This window comes from Mesoplodon bidens (assembly GCF_964165515.1).
Source record: "Mesoplodon bidens genome assembly, chromosome: 3".
Lineage (NCBI taxonomy): Eukaryota > Metazoa > Chordata > Mammalia > Artiodactyla > Ziphiidae > Mesoplodon > Mesoplodon bidens.
The window spans coordinates 64485588-64500191 of record NC_138178.1 but is presented as its reverse complement, the minus strand read 5'-3'; the positions used below and the strand labels follow the sequence as shown (position 1 = coordinate 64500191).

General features: G+C 49.4%; 1 protein-coding gene across 1 annotated transcript in view; it reads right to left on the bottom strand.

The window, feature by feature from the left end:
• Positions 1 to 14604, bottom strand: part of LINGO1 (leucine rich repeat and Ig domain containing 1) — an 82896-nt gene that overhangs the window by 57309 nt on the left and 10983 nt on the right. Inside the window, exon 2 of the mRNA XM_081230151.1 lies at positions 9050 to 9147. The gene's annotated coding sequence lies outside the window, so the exon portion shown is untranslated. The remainder of the gene's footprint in view (positions 1 to 9049; positions 9148 to 14604) is intronic.

The following is a 14604-nucleotide window of genomic DNA, read 5'->3' as shown; positions in this document are numbered from 1 at the left end:
CGGAGCCTGTGCTCCGCAACGGGAGAGGCCACAACGGTGGGGGGCCCACGTACCACAAAAAAAAAAAAAAAATGTCCACTCAGCCTAAATTAAGCTCAAGTGATAACTCCTCCAGAAAGCCCTCCCGGACCCCTCCCCAGGTCAGGAACCTTCTCTGGCTCCTACAGCCCCCTGTGTTTCTCTCCATCTCTGTTCTGTAATCAAGGGCTGAAAACTTAGATGCCTACAGGGACCAGAGGGGAAGTGACAGTGAGTGAAGAGGTGTAGGTAATGCAATCGGGAGATGGGCAGGACCTGAGAAGTAGAGAGAGCACATACCCTGCCTAAGGCATCAACACCAAGCCACTTTATGGCCCAGTGATTCCGCTCCTGGGATAAACCCAAGAGAATGGAAAACAGGTTCCCACAAAGACCGTTACACAAATGTTCATAGTGGCAGTGTTCATAATTGCCAAAAAGTGGAAATATCTAAATGTCCATGAACAAATGGATAAACAAAATATGGAATATCCGGAGAACGGAATGTTATCAGGCCATAAAAAAGAATGAAATACTGACACATGCTACAGCATGGATGAACTTTGAAAACATTGTTATGTGAAAGAAGCTAGTCACAGAAAGCCATCTCTTGTATGATTCTATTTATATGAAATGTCCAGAATAGGCAAATCCATAGAGACAGAAAGCAGATTAGTGGTTGCCAGGGCCTGGGGGATGGAAAGAGGGGGAGTAACTGCTAATGAGTACAGGGTTTCCTTTTGAGGTGAGGAAAATGCTCTGGAATTAGATACTGATGATGGTTGCATAATCTTGTGAATATACTAAAAAAGACTGAATTGTACACTTTAAAATGGTAAGTTTTATGGTACGTGAATTATATCTCAGTGAGAAAAAACAAATTGTTTAAAATGGAACAAAACCTATCCATAAGCCACATCCCTGGCTGGGGCCTCCAATTTTCAACCTCTAGTTCATACATCTGTCTCCCCAACAAGAATGGAGATTCGGCCCTACCTGAGGCTCCTCAGTGGTCCCCAGAGCTGGCATCCCAAGGGCAGGCACTTGAGCCACAACAGTGACCACAGCAGCATGTTAACCCAGGCCACATTTTGTGCTTTGGTCCAGAGTCCCTCCCTCAGACAGCTCTGGTCCAGAGTTACAGACGTATCTCAGGTAAGGCCACAGAGGCCCAGGTTCAGGATTGACTGAACTAAGGTCACATGGCAAGTCGGGGGCAGGACAGAGAAGCCAGGCCTCCCAACCCGGTACAGGATGACCAGGGCAGCTGGTAGCCAGACTCTGGTGGGCAGAGGAAGATGGACACAAAAGCATGGACAGCTCTGCTGCTGCTTCCTGCCTCAAGAACCCCCAGATTCCTCAGGTCTCAGAATCAAGTGCACCTACTGGATCTGGCCTCAATCCCCTGGGGCCCTAGAGGCATCTCAGCCACTGCGGTGAGACCCCTGCCCCTCGCTCCTTCCTCAGCAACCCCGCCCCCCAGGGAGCCCAGAGTTGCTTCCCACAATTCCTAGGCACAGCCGGCACCATGACCTAGACATCCGAGTCCTAAGAGGCCCAGCACGGCTTGCCTGGACGCTGTGGGTTGCCAGGGGCAGAGGCTAAGCCTCCGGTGCAGAATGGCTTTCTGGTAGGGTGACCAACCATCCCAGGACTGAGAAGTGTTAAAACTGGGACAGTCCTGGGCCAAATGGGACGATGCCTGAGAGGGCCCATCCGCTTTCTCTGCTCTGGTAGGAGTCGCAGAGGGAGGGGGCTCCTTCTCCCCTTCCTCTCATTCTCACCTTCTCCTTGTCTCGGCCATCCTCCCTCCCAGAACCATCCATCAGCTGAAGGGAATCCTCTCTTTCAGCTTCCCTTTCAGGTCCCTCAAGGACAGCAGGTTTCCAGTACTAGCCCCGTGAGCCCCTGTGTTTGTGGAGATGCCCTGGGGGCCATTGGGTGGACGGGAGGAGGTGGGCAGGGTGAGGCCCTTTACTCCTCCTTCAGTCATGGCCTCGCTGTAGACTGGCAGGTCCTGCAGGGCAGGAAACTACTTTTTGTTTGGTTCACAGATGTGCCTAGTCTAGACAACTAGGTGCCCATTTGCTGAATGAACGATTGGGTCTATTTTCCACTCTAGGCATTCCTACTGCAGGTTTGAACTGCTAAAGAGGTCTTCAGGTGGCCATGGAGGCCTCCTCCATCTGATCCCTCACACCTCCCAGCTGCTCCCCAACTCACTGACAGGCCCCACCTCCAGCACCTCCAGAGAGCCCCAGCCTTTTCTCCCATAGGTCCCCTTTCTGGAGCCTCTCTCAGCCTGTTCCTAGGCATCAAGCTCAGTTCCTCCCCTCCTGGAAGTCCGACTTCATCACTACCTGCCCCCTCCCATGAGGCTCCCTCCCCAGTTGAGCACTTGAGCACCTTAGGGAGGGTGTGCAGGTGAGAAGGAGGGAAGAGCTGGAAGTGTGCCTGACTGTAGGTTACCCAGGACTCGGGCCAGCCTCAAGCTGGAAGGGTATCTGGGTGTCTCCGGGTCTGTCTGCCAGCAACTGGGTGCAAAGCGTTGGCTGGCAGAGGAGAGGAGGGGAGGGGAAGGGAGAAACGGGGAGAGGAGGGACAAGATAGGGAGGAATAGGGAAGATGAGGGAGCTGCTCTTAGCCCCGGAGTCCCAGGAAGGCTAAGTCAGAGTCCAACACAGTGATGAAGCAGCTGGGCAGCCAGTTAAATGTGGACACAAATATCCCCCAAAGACACAGATCATTCCCTGCTGTTCAGAGTGAAGTAAAGGTGGGGAGAAAGCCCCTCCTAACCTGTTCATACATTGACCCTTGAGCCTGGTCACACATTGAGTGCCAATCCTGTTCACACAAGGAGCCCTGATCTTCTTCCCACGCACCCAGAGCCTGGTCCCACACACCGAGTTGAGACCCTCCTCACACACTGAGCCCAAAGCCTGCTCACATGCTGAGCCCGAAGCCTGCTCACACCGAGTCCCGACCCCCCTCACACAAGGAGCTGCAGCCCTGGTCACACGTTGAGCCCTGACCCTAGTCACATGGGACCCCCGACCCTGATCACACAGGGAGCCAAGACTCTGGTGACACACCAAGCCCCACTCTGGTGACACAGGGAGCCCGGACCTTCCTGACACATGGAGCTCCAACCCCCATCACACTAGAAGCCTCAACGCTGGTCAAACACAGAGCTTCATCCTTAGTCACACAGTGAGCTTGGACCCTCCTCACACACAGAGCTGCGACCAAGGTCACGCACGGAGCCCTGACCCGTAGAGCAGACTGGATCTCAAAGATAGAGAGAAGGGGGCTTCCCTGGTGGCGCAGTGGTTGAGAGTCCGCCTGCCGATGCAGGGGAAACGGGTTCGTGCCCCGGTCTGGGAAGATCCCACATGCCGCGGAGCGGCTGGGCCCGTGAGCCATGGCCACTGGGCCTGTGCGTCCGGAGCCTGTGCTCCGCAGCGGGAGAGGCCACAACAGTGAGAGGCCCACACACCGCAAAAAAAAAAAAAAAAAGATAGAGAGGAGGTTCCAGAGGCATCAGCCTCTCACCTCCCCCAAATCCTCAGGCCTGGGTGACAGATCCAGTGTTTGGGTGCCTGAGACAGATCCCAGCTCTGAGCGACTGTTGGCAGCTGATGCCCAAGGTAGATCGTGGTGGCTGATTTCCTGACTTTCTTGAGAACAAGACTGAGCAGATGACAACCTCCTCTGTGTCCAGGACACAGCACGTGTCTAGTAGACACCAGGTCCTCTAGGAGCCCCAGCCCCAGGCTTCCGTGGAGAAGCTGCCATGCCCCTCCCTTCCCCTCCCACAAGGATCCAGCTCCACCTCCCTCTTTTCCAGGAAAAAGCTGTGAATTGCCAGGTACCTGTCCCCTCCGCTTTCACCCCTCCCCTCTCCTGGCCTTCCCCAACCCAGATACACATGGAATAGGCCCCCCTTCAGTGTCCTCAACTGGCTGTCAGTTCATCCCTGCAGAGGTGTTAACTGATAATTAAGATGTTAGCTGTAAACTTAACGTGTGATTCCCTGCCAGGAGTATTTTGGTTTTAACAGGTTGCTCTTTGAAGTGGGAAAACCTTCAAGAGCCAGCCAAATGGCAGGCGGGAATGCTGAGCGGGGGGTGGGGTGGTATTTTGTGTCTGGAGCCCTTCCAGCCTCCGTGAAACGCAACCCCTCTCACCTCCCCTGTCACTGGCATGAATAGAACACAGTCATGGGAGCCCAGAGAGCAGCCTCCCAGGCTGACTCCACCTGCTAAGAGTTGACGCCACTGGACACGTGATGAAACCTCTCTGAACCTCAGTTTCCTCATCTGCGGACGCATGTATAGAATACCAAGCTTGCGGAATTGTGACAACACATAGGAGGTCCTCAACACTGTAGAGCTCCCATCATCCCCAACTTCCCTTTGTTTCTTCCCTCCACTCCTCCCACCTCCTCACACGCTAGCCCTAATCAATCGCCAAGTCTACCTATTCTCTGGACTTCCTAAATCTTTCCCCAGGCAAAGATCAATGGAATCAAACAGCAAGGCCTGGGCAGACATGAGAGTGTGAGGACATTTGGCACATGATAGAAGTGGAGCTTCAGAGCAGGGAGAAAGGACAGCTCACTCAATAAACAGTGTCCAAACAACTGGCTAGTTATTTGGGGAGAAACCATGCAGATCCCTGTCCTCAAACCACACACATAAGAACACTCCGAATGAACTAGGTATTTAAATATTTTTAAATATCATAAAAACTAGAAAACAACATAAGACAACTTTTCAAAACTCTTCAGTGGGTAAGGCCAGAAACTCTAAAGGAAAATAGTGACAGACTTGACCACGGGACAATTTAAAACTTTTAAGGGGTTTAAAAAAAAACTCCATAAATTTAAATGACAAAAAAACCCCCACAAAACTGTGAAAAAACAATTTGCAACATATGACAGGCAAAAGGGTTAAATCTTTTACCCTCTTACAAATCAGTTTGCTCCTGCAATTCAATAAGATGCATTGCACACACCCTCCCACCATCATTGAACCAAGGTCCCCTGTGACCTCCCCACTGCTAATGCATGATCAATGCTCAGTCTGCATCTTACTCGACCTTATGCTTGAAACATGTCTTGCCCTTGGCTTCCAGGATAGCATACCTGGCTCTCTTCCACCTCATTCATTGCACCTTCTCAGTCACCTTTTCGGTGCCTCCTCAGCTCCCTAACTTCGGACCAAAGGAGGCTCCAGGACTAGGTCTTCTCTTTTCTACCTATACTCAACTCCTCTGATGCTCTTATCCAATCTCATAGCTTTAAATGCTATCTTTATGCTGATGACCCCACATCTGTATCTCCAGCTCAGACCTAGCCTCTGAACTCCATCCTCACGTATCCATTTCTACTCAGATGTCTACTAGCATCTCACACTTTACATGTCCACAGCCAGGGCCTGCTCACAGGTATGCCACCTGGGCAGTCGTACTGGGCCCTACACTCAGAAAGGTCCCAGGCTTAGTTTAATGCTCTACTGTCACCACTTTGAAATTCTTAACATTATTTTTTAAACAAAGGGCTACCCACTTGCATTTAGCTCTGGCCCCCACACATTATGTAGCCAGTCCTATCCACAGCTGAGCTCTTCTCCCCCCTTACACCAAACCCACTTCTCTGCCCTGTCTCTGTTGATGGCAGCTCCATCCTTTTCCCTACGTGGGCCAAAACCTTTGGAGTCATTGTTATGGACTGAATGTTTGTGTCTCCCAAGATTTGTATGTTGAAGCCCAACTCCCAATGTGATGGTATCTGGAGGTGGGACTTTTAGGAGGTAATTTGGGTTAGATGAGGTCATGAAGGTGGGGCCCTCATGATGGTATTAGTGACCTTGTAAGAAGAGGAAGAGACACCAGAGCTTGGTCTCTCCGTGTGCACACAAAGAAGTCACATAAGCACATAGCGAGATGGTAGTTATCTGCTAGCCAAGCAAAGGGTCCTCGCCAAGAACTGAGTCTGCCAGCACCTTGATCTTGGACTTCCCAGTCTAAAGAAGTATGAGAAATAGATGTGTGTTGTTTAAGCCACCCAGACTATGGTATTTGGTTATGGCAGCTTAAAATGACTAAGACAGTAATCTTTGGCTCCCTCTCTCTCACACACACACACACCACCTCATCCAATCTGTCAGGAAATCCTATTGGCTCTACCATTAACAAGCACCCAGAATCTGTCCACTTCTCCCCACCTCCATCAAGATCCCCTGGTCCAAGCCGCCACCATCTCTTCCCTGGATCACTGCAACAGTCTACTGACTGATCTCCCTGCTTCCATTCTGGCCCCCTTCACAGTAGCTGGAATGATCTGGTTAAAATGAAATTCAGATCATGTCATATCACTATTCAGAACCTTCCATGTCTCCCTGCTTTCCCTGCTTCATTCTGAGTAAAAGCCAAGGCTTTAGGGTGGCCCACAAGGCCTTGCGTGATCTGGCTCTTGATGCCTCTCTGGTCACACATCCCACTCTCTCCCTCCCTCACCCTGTTGCAGCCACACTGGCCTTCTCACTGAGCCCTGAACAGGCCAGGCCTGCTCCTGACTCAGGGCCCCAGACATCTGTGTGATTCATTCTCTCGCTTCCTACAGGTCTTTTCTTTACTGCCACCTCCCAGTAAGGCCTTGCTGACTACCATATTCAAGTCACCCAGCACCTCCCATCCCCTCACCTGCTTGATTTTTTCTCCTTAGCACCTAACACGCATACTACACACACTGTATTTCACTTGTTTATTTTCCCTTGGCTGTCTCTCCTTCACTAGAGCTCGTTCCATGGAGCAGCGGGGGATTTTTTTGGTCACTTTTGTTCACTGTTAGGTCCCTAACCAAAACAGTACCTAACACGTAATAGGTGCTCAATCAATGCTTACTGAATAAAGGGACAGATGAATAGAAAAATGAGCTGAGGGCGTGACATACATAGGCAATTCACAAATAAGTTGAAATGGCCAAAAAATGTACACAGATATGCTCAACTTCATTAGTGATCAAAGAAATGTAAAAGAAATCAGTTTTACCTATCAGATTGGCAGGGATTGATAATGTCATGGTTGGCAAGGGTGAAGGGAGGAGGCCTCTTGTACACGGTAAGTGGGCACAAGTTTCTGGAGGTTGATCTGGCCTATGGATCAAACCTTGAAATGTGCGTAACCTCTGACCCAGACAGTCCACTTCCAGAAACATTCCCAAAGGACCCATAACACAAGTGCACACAGAGGTATGAACTGGGAGGTTCTCTGAGTGAGGTTTATAAATAGCCAAACACCGGAAACAATCTAAATGGCCACCAACAGGATTAATAATTGATAAAATAATTTAAAGATCATCCATACAATGGGCGTAAAACGATAGAGAAGAAGGTTAGAACGATCTACACAATATATTAAGTGAAAAATCAAGTGACAGGGCAGTATATCTAGTGTGATCTCATGTTTTTCCTTTTAAAATATGTTTATAAGTACACAGAAAAAAGTCTGGAAGGATATGATATATGGAACTAGTTAGCAGTGGTTAGCCCTGGCGAGGAAGAGATTATGGGAAGGGGTTGAACTGCATGCTTTAAATACTTCTACACTGTTAGATAGATAGATAGATAGATAGATAGATAGATAGATAGATAGATAAACACATAGAGAACATGTTACCTGAACAGTTGGAAAAATGTTCTTCTCCTAAGGAGAAGACACTTCCTTTGTCTCCCCAAATGTTGAAGGGTGCAGAAATAGGACAGTCTAAGCCCTCATGATCTGGCCCTGCCTCATCCCTGATACCCCAACACCTCCACCCCAACACCCCCAGCATGCTGGGTTCCAAGCTCACGAAACCATTTTCTATTCCTAGATCCTCTCGCAACTCCACACCTGTCTCACAGCTCTGATCACGGGCACAAGGGCCTGACCAACCCCACCCAGTGACCACCTCAGCCTGAATTCTGCTGTCAGAGAGCCAGAGGGGAAGACAAGGACCCCAAGAGCACTCTTAACAGCCAGGACTGCTGCCCCAGCGCCCAGCAGGAACCCCAGGTCTCTGCCCCAGGGACAGCCTGCAGGACCTGGGCGATTAGGAAATACCCATTGATTGTGGCCTGAGTAGGCTTGGCCGCCCTTGGCTCCAGGGCACCCTCCACAGGCACTGGATGCAGCTGATCCGAGGGGACCAAGGTGAGCCCAGCAGGGAGGACTGAACAGAGGAAGAGGGAGTCTAGGGTTTCAGCTCCCACTAGGGTTGCCAGATTTAATAAATAGAATTGTATGTCCCATGCAACATTGGGGACATACTTACGCTAAAAAATGATTTGTTGTCTTTCTGAAGTTCAGATTTAACTGGACACCTTATATTTTTCCTGGCAAGCCTAGCTCCCACCGCATCCCAGCCCTTGGGGAACTTGGCCCCTAGCAGAAAGCCTCCCTCCACCTGGGGTTCCCAGGAGCAGCAGAGAAATGTCCTCTCTCAGGCCCAAGGACCGAGGGGATTAAAAGTGAGCAGGGCAGTTCTTGGTGCCGGAAAGAGCACCTCTGCCCTGAGGGTGTCCTGTAGAGAGCGGGGACCTTTTGGAGTAAGAGCCACCACTCACGGAATCACGAACATCAGGGGAGTGAGTACAGCGACTCCGGCAGGGAAAAGCCAGTGACAGCAACGGATGAGAAACCTCAGATGCAAAACCTCCCACACCCACACTGGCGGGTGTGTACCACGAAGGATCCTTAACAAACCGCAGACAGTGAACATGTGAGAGCCAAACGGGGGGCCTCTCAGTGTCCCAGGGAGGCGGCCTGGTGAGGATGGCTTGCTGCTGGAGTGGCCCACTTCTTGGAGGTCTGGGAACGCCTCCCCAGGAGGCCCTGCAGTGACTGGGGACTTCAAACCCCATGCTGGGCCCCTCCCCATTGCCCTGACACTGGCCCATTCAGCCGGGGCGGGGGTCCTTACACTTAGAGCCCTCCCACCCAGTGCAGGGGCATGAGGCAGGGAGAGCCCCCCTTGATCTCCCCCTACCTGGGTTAGACGGCACCAGGACGCAAACAGATGGTCCTCTGGGGGCCCGAGGAGCGGCAGGAGGAGCAGCAGCCTGTCCGTCTCGCTCCCAGCATGCACTGTGGGAAGAGCAAGAAGGTTAGTGCGGACAGAGATGGGGCCTCTGCTCCCTGGGCTGGGCCCACCTCGGCATGGGTCCCCCAAGGCAGATCCTGACCCTCTAGCCCAGCGGACTCAGCGCTGCCTCCCACCTCAGGGATGGGCCTTGTGGCAGTGGCCTCCCTACCATCTCCCAGCACCCTGGACTGCCCTCCCAGGCCTGGTGTCCAAGGGCCTGTTCGAACCCCTCCCTTCTCACCATCTCACACTGTCTTCAATAGGTCAGGCCCATCTCAGTAAGTCTTGTTCAAAACACACACACACACACACACACACACACACCCCACACACCAGAGGCAGCTCTACCTCGTTCTCTCTGAGGTTCCCTTTGCTACCCACGAAGTCTGTCCCCTGCCTCCTGGAAGCTTCACTCACATGTCCTCACCCCCAGCACCCTCAACCCAGGATGTCTGGCTTCTGTCCCACCACTGCCCACGATACCCTCAGCAAGGACCCCCGCCTGCCCGTGCCAGTCCACCTGCCCCAGCCTGCTGGGCCTCTGGCTGGCTGACCACTCCCTCCTGTAGGAGGCTCCTGACACGTACTCTCCTCGTTTTCATCGCACCCCTTCATCACTCCTCCATACACATGGTCACAAGCTGCTGTTTCCATCCTCCCCTCCCTTCTCCTCCCCGGGCCATCTCACTCACACCAATGCTTCAATCACCCTCTATCTATGCCCCCCAGTAGCTCCCATTATGCCCAGAGGAGAGCGGAGGCCCCTGACCTGTCTCCCACCCTCCCCTCTCCTCCCTCAGCTCCAGCCACAAGTTCTCTCTGCCTCCCTCCAGATCCACACAGGCCTGGCCCCTCCTCGTCCAGGTTCAGCTCAAGACACCTCCTCAGAAAGCCTTCCCTGACCATCATGTGCAGGAGCCCCTCCTTCCCCGTGTCACACTACCCTGACTGACTGATTTCTCATTTGGTTTTCCCTGTCTCAACAATCCCACAGTGAGCTTTATTTCCAGTCAGGTTAATTGAGGTATAATTTACTTGCAGTAAAATTTACCCTTTTCAGATAACAAATACTAGTGAGGATGTGAAGAAAAGGGAAGACTTGTGCACTGTTGGTGGGAATATAAATTGGTGCAGCCACTATGGAAAACAGTATGGAGGGTCCTCAAAAAATTAAAAATAGAACTACCATATGATTCAGCAATTCCACTTCTGGGTATATATCCAAAGGAAATGAAAACACTAACTCAAAAAGATATATGCACTCCTGTGTTCACTGAAGCATTATTTACAATAGCCAAGATATGGAAACAATCAAAGTGTCCATCAATGGATGAATGGAAAAAGAAGATGTGAGATATATATCTAAGTAACAAAATATTATTCAGCCATAAAAAATAAGGAAATCTGGGCTTCCCTGGTGGCGGAGTGGTTGGGAGTCCGCCTGCCGATGCAGGGGACACAGGTTCGTGCCCCGGTCCAGGAAGATCCCACATGCCGCGGAGCAGCTGGGCCCGTGAGCCATGGCCTCTGAGCCTGCGCGTCCGGAGCCTGTGCTCCGCAATGGGAGAGGCCACAACAGTGAGAGGTCCGCATTAAAAAAAAAATTTTTTTTAAAGGAAATCCTACCATTTGTGACAACATGGATGGACCTTGAAGGCATTATGCTAAGTGAAATAAGTCAGACAAATACTGTATGTGGAATCTAAAAAAATAAAAAAACAAACTCATAGGAAAAGAGATCAGACTTATGGTTACCAGAGGCAGAGGGTTGGGAGAGGAGGAATTAGAGGAAGGTGATCAAAACTTCCAGTTACAAAATAAATAAGTTCTAGGGACATAGAGTACAATATGATGACTGTAGTTAACACTGCTGTCTGTTATATAGGAAAGTTATTAAGAGAGCAGATCCTAAGAGTTCTTATTACAAGGAGAAAAAACTTTATCTCTTTTCTTCCTCCTTTTCTTTCTATTGTATCTATATGAGATGATGGATATTAGGTGGTAATCATTTCACAATATATATAAATCAAGCCATCATGCTGTACACCTTAAATATATACAGTGATGTATGTCAATTATTTCTCAATAAAACTGGATCAAACTTTACCCTTTTTAGTGCACAGTTCTAAGCTTTGATAGTTGCATAATCTGTGTAACCACTACTGCAATTAAGATACAGAACATTTCTATTAACCCCCAGATCCAAAAATCTCCATGAGCTGTCCCTTTGTAGTCAACTTCCCCCACTCTCTACCTCTCACAACCACTGATCTGTTTCCTGCCTCTATACTTTTGTCTTTTCCAGAATGTCATACAAATGGAATCATCTATATGTAGCCTTTTGAGTCTAGCTTTGTTCATTTATCAAATAATGCATTTGAGATTTACCTGTGTTGTTTCTTGTACCAGAATTTCATTCTTTTTTTTTTTAATTGCTGAGTAGTATTCGATGGTTTACCCATTCACCAGCTGAAGGACATTGGGATTTTTTTTCCAGTTTTTGGTGATTATGAATAAAGCCACTATAAATATTCGCATACAGGTTTTTGCATGAACATAAGTTTATATTTCTCTTGGGTAAATACTTAGCAGTAGGATTGCTGGGTTATATGGTAAGCATATTTTTAACTTTATAAGGAACTGCCAGGTAGTTTTCCAAAGTGGCTGTACCATTTTGCATTCCCACCAGCAACATATAAGAGTTTCAGTTGCTCTGTATCCTCACCAGCACTTACTGTTGTCAATTTTGCAAGAGTCATTGTAAGAGATACGCAGTGGTATCTCACTGGGGTTTTAATTTGCACTTCCCTAATGACTAATGATGATGAGTGATTTTTTTATGTGCCTGATTTATTATTTTAGTACCATCACTATTTGAAAGTACCATCTTGATTTAATTACTTCTGTTTATTTTCCATTTCTCCCATCATATGTGAGAGCAGGGGCCTTGGCATCTACTCCTCCAATATCTAGAAGAGTATCTAGATGGATAATGGATACTGATGATGATGATGATGATGATGATGATGATGATGATGATGATATCAAGCATTTATAGAGTCCTTATCATGTGCCCAGTGCTGTTTTGAGTGCTTTACAAATATTAACTCATTTAATCCTCATAACCACCCTAAGAGAGACAGATGCTATGCCCTTTTTAAAGAGGAGAAGACAAAGGCAGAGGGAAGTAATTAACCGGTAGCTAATAAGGGACTGAGCCCAGCTTCAATCCCAGGTGGTCTGGAGTCAGAGTCTGGAGTCATAATCAATACATTACCTGGCCCATAGCAGCCACATTTGCTAAAGGAATGAAAATGTGGAAGAAAGGCAACAACTTCAATCCAGCATGCCATGGACTGAATGTTTGTGTCCCCCCAGAATTCATATGTTGAAACCTGATCTCCAATGTGATGGTATTTGGAGGTGCAGCTTTGGGGAGGTGATTAGGTCATGAGAGTGCAGTCCTCATGAATGGGATTAGTGCCCTTAGAAAAGAGACCCTGGAGAGCCCTGTCACCCCTTGTGCCATGTGAGCTCACAGCGAGAAGATGGCATCTAGGAACCAGGAAGCAGGCGCTCACCAGACACTGAATCTGCCAGCGCCTTGATCTTGGATTTCCAGCCTCCAGACTGTAAGAATTAAACTACTGTTGTTTATAAGCCACTCAGTCTCTGATATTTTGTTATAGTAGCCCGAACAGACTAAGACAGAGTGGCTTCTAGACGCCGCCTCTTGGATTTTCTCCCTCCAAAGCTGAACTCATTCTCACTCTCAATCCTGCTTCTCCTCCTAAAAAATTCATTTTATGTTGGTGTGGCAGGTGTCCAATGTGGATAAGAGGGGTGAGGCTGAGTCAAACCTGGAGCCTGATGGTAGAGGGCCTGGGCCTGCCATGGGGCTTATTCATTCGCGGGGACTCTTTCTCAAAGCTTTTCCCATCAGTCCCTCCCACAAACCGTGGGCCTCCCCAGGTGGAGAGGATGAACAGGAAGTCATGGCCTTGGCAATTCTGAAATCCTTGCTCTGAGAGCACCCCATAAAACCCCTGCTACAGATAACTTTACTGCTCACTGAATGTCTGGGCACATTTCCTCCATGCCCTCCCCCCCCCAGAATGTCCCCACACTTCCTCAGCTCCTTTACAGGTAGTTGAGGCCATATGAGAAGTTTTGGCCAGTGGGCTGTAAACAAAAGTGATGTGTGTCACTGCTGGGCCAATGCATTTAGGAGCCAGTGTGTGCCTCTACCATTTTCTCTTCTTTGCCACAGTGGCTGAAGGAGGTCACAAGTTCCAGATGGGGCAGCTACCACATGGTGGAGCTTCTGTAAGCCTGGGTCCCTGCGTGACTAAATGGACCAGAGGCTGCCACCCTCCCCACTTCCCACATCGAACATGTAATGTGAATTCATATGGTAAAGGAAGAAAGAAGAAAGGAGCCTTGTTGCATTAAATCACTGAGAGTTCAGAGAGAGCTTGTTCCTGCAGCCCATCACTATGCTACCTACATCCCCACTGGCCACATGGGGGCATATGGTTTGAGAACATGTTTGGATGACTTCCTGGGTGACAGAATTAAGCTCCATTTGGGAGCCCCTAAATGACTAGGATTTCAGTGGGGGATGAAATATCTCAATCACCAAGTTGAAAGGTTTCCCATTCGCAAGGGAAAGGGGGCAGTTCCAGGCCCTTTGACAGGATCCACTAGCAGGACAATCCCCATCTGGGGAAGGGGGGTGTGAACCGAGGCAGCTGGGAGCATCTCCATGAGAGCTGGGGTCTTGGCCTACATTCAAGGGCTTGAACTTGACTTTCGAACAAAGGCTGGAGTGCCTTTAGAGCTTTATCCCTAACTTAGGTTTGGGACCAGCTCTCAGAAAGGTGCTTGGACCCCAAACTGGTCTGTCCTGGATGGACAGTTTGGGGTCAGGGAGGGGGAAGGAAACTCCAACAGGGCCTTGGAGCCGCAAATGACAATGCACTGCAAGCTTAATTGTAGGTTTATATTTTGAATTTACTGACACTTTAGCAATTATCACCTTGAATGTTGTATGCTCCTGTGGGACAACACAGGGAATAGGGAGAAGAGGCCTCCCCTCAAGATAAGAGCGGGGCGCTGGTAGACGATCTGAGGGGAAAGCCCTTAGTTTATATAAAGCCCCTGTGACTTCTTGCCTTTTCCAAGAAGTGAGATTTGGCTACAGTAAAATACACTGTCTCCTGCCACATACCCCCTCCAAACTGGTACAATACGGCATCTTCGAGGCCATTAAAAAGACTTCTTGAGAATGAGCGCTGGATGCTGTTGTCAATACTTGTCTACGTGCATCCAAAGGCCTGTGGTTTTGAAATGGGGCCAGGGTAGCTGGAAACTGTGGCCTTGCATGGCACGCTGCAGGGGTACTGGGGTGTGCTGGCGTGGGGACTTGGATCAGAGGCAGGGGTGGGGTTGTTTAAAGT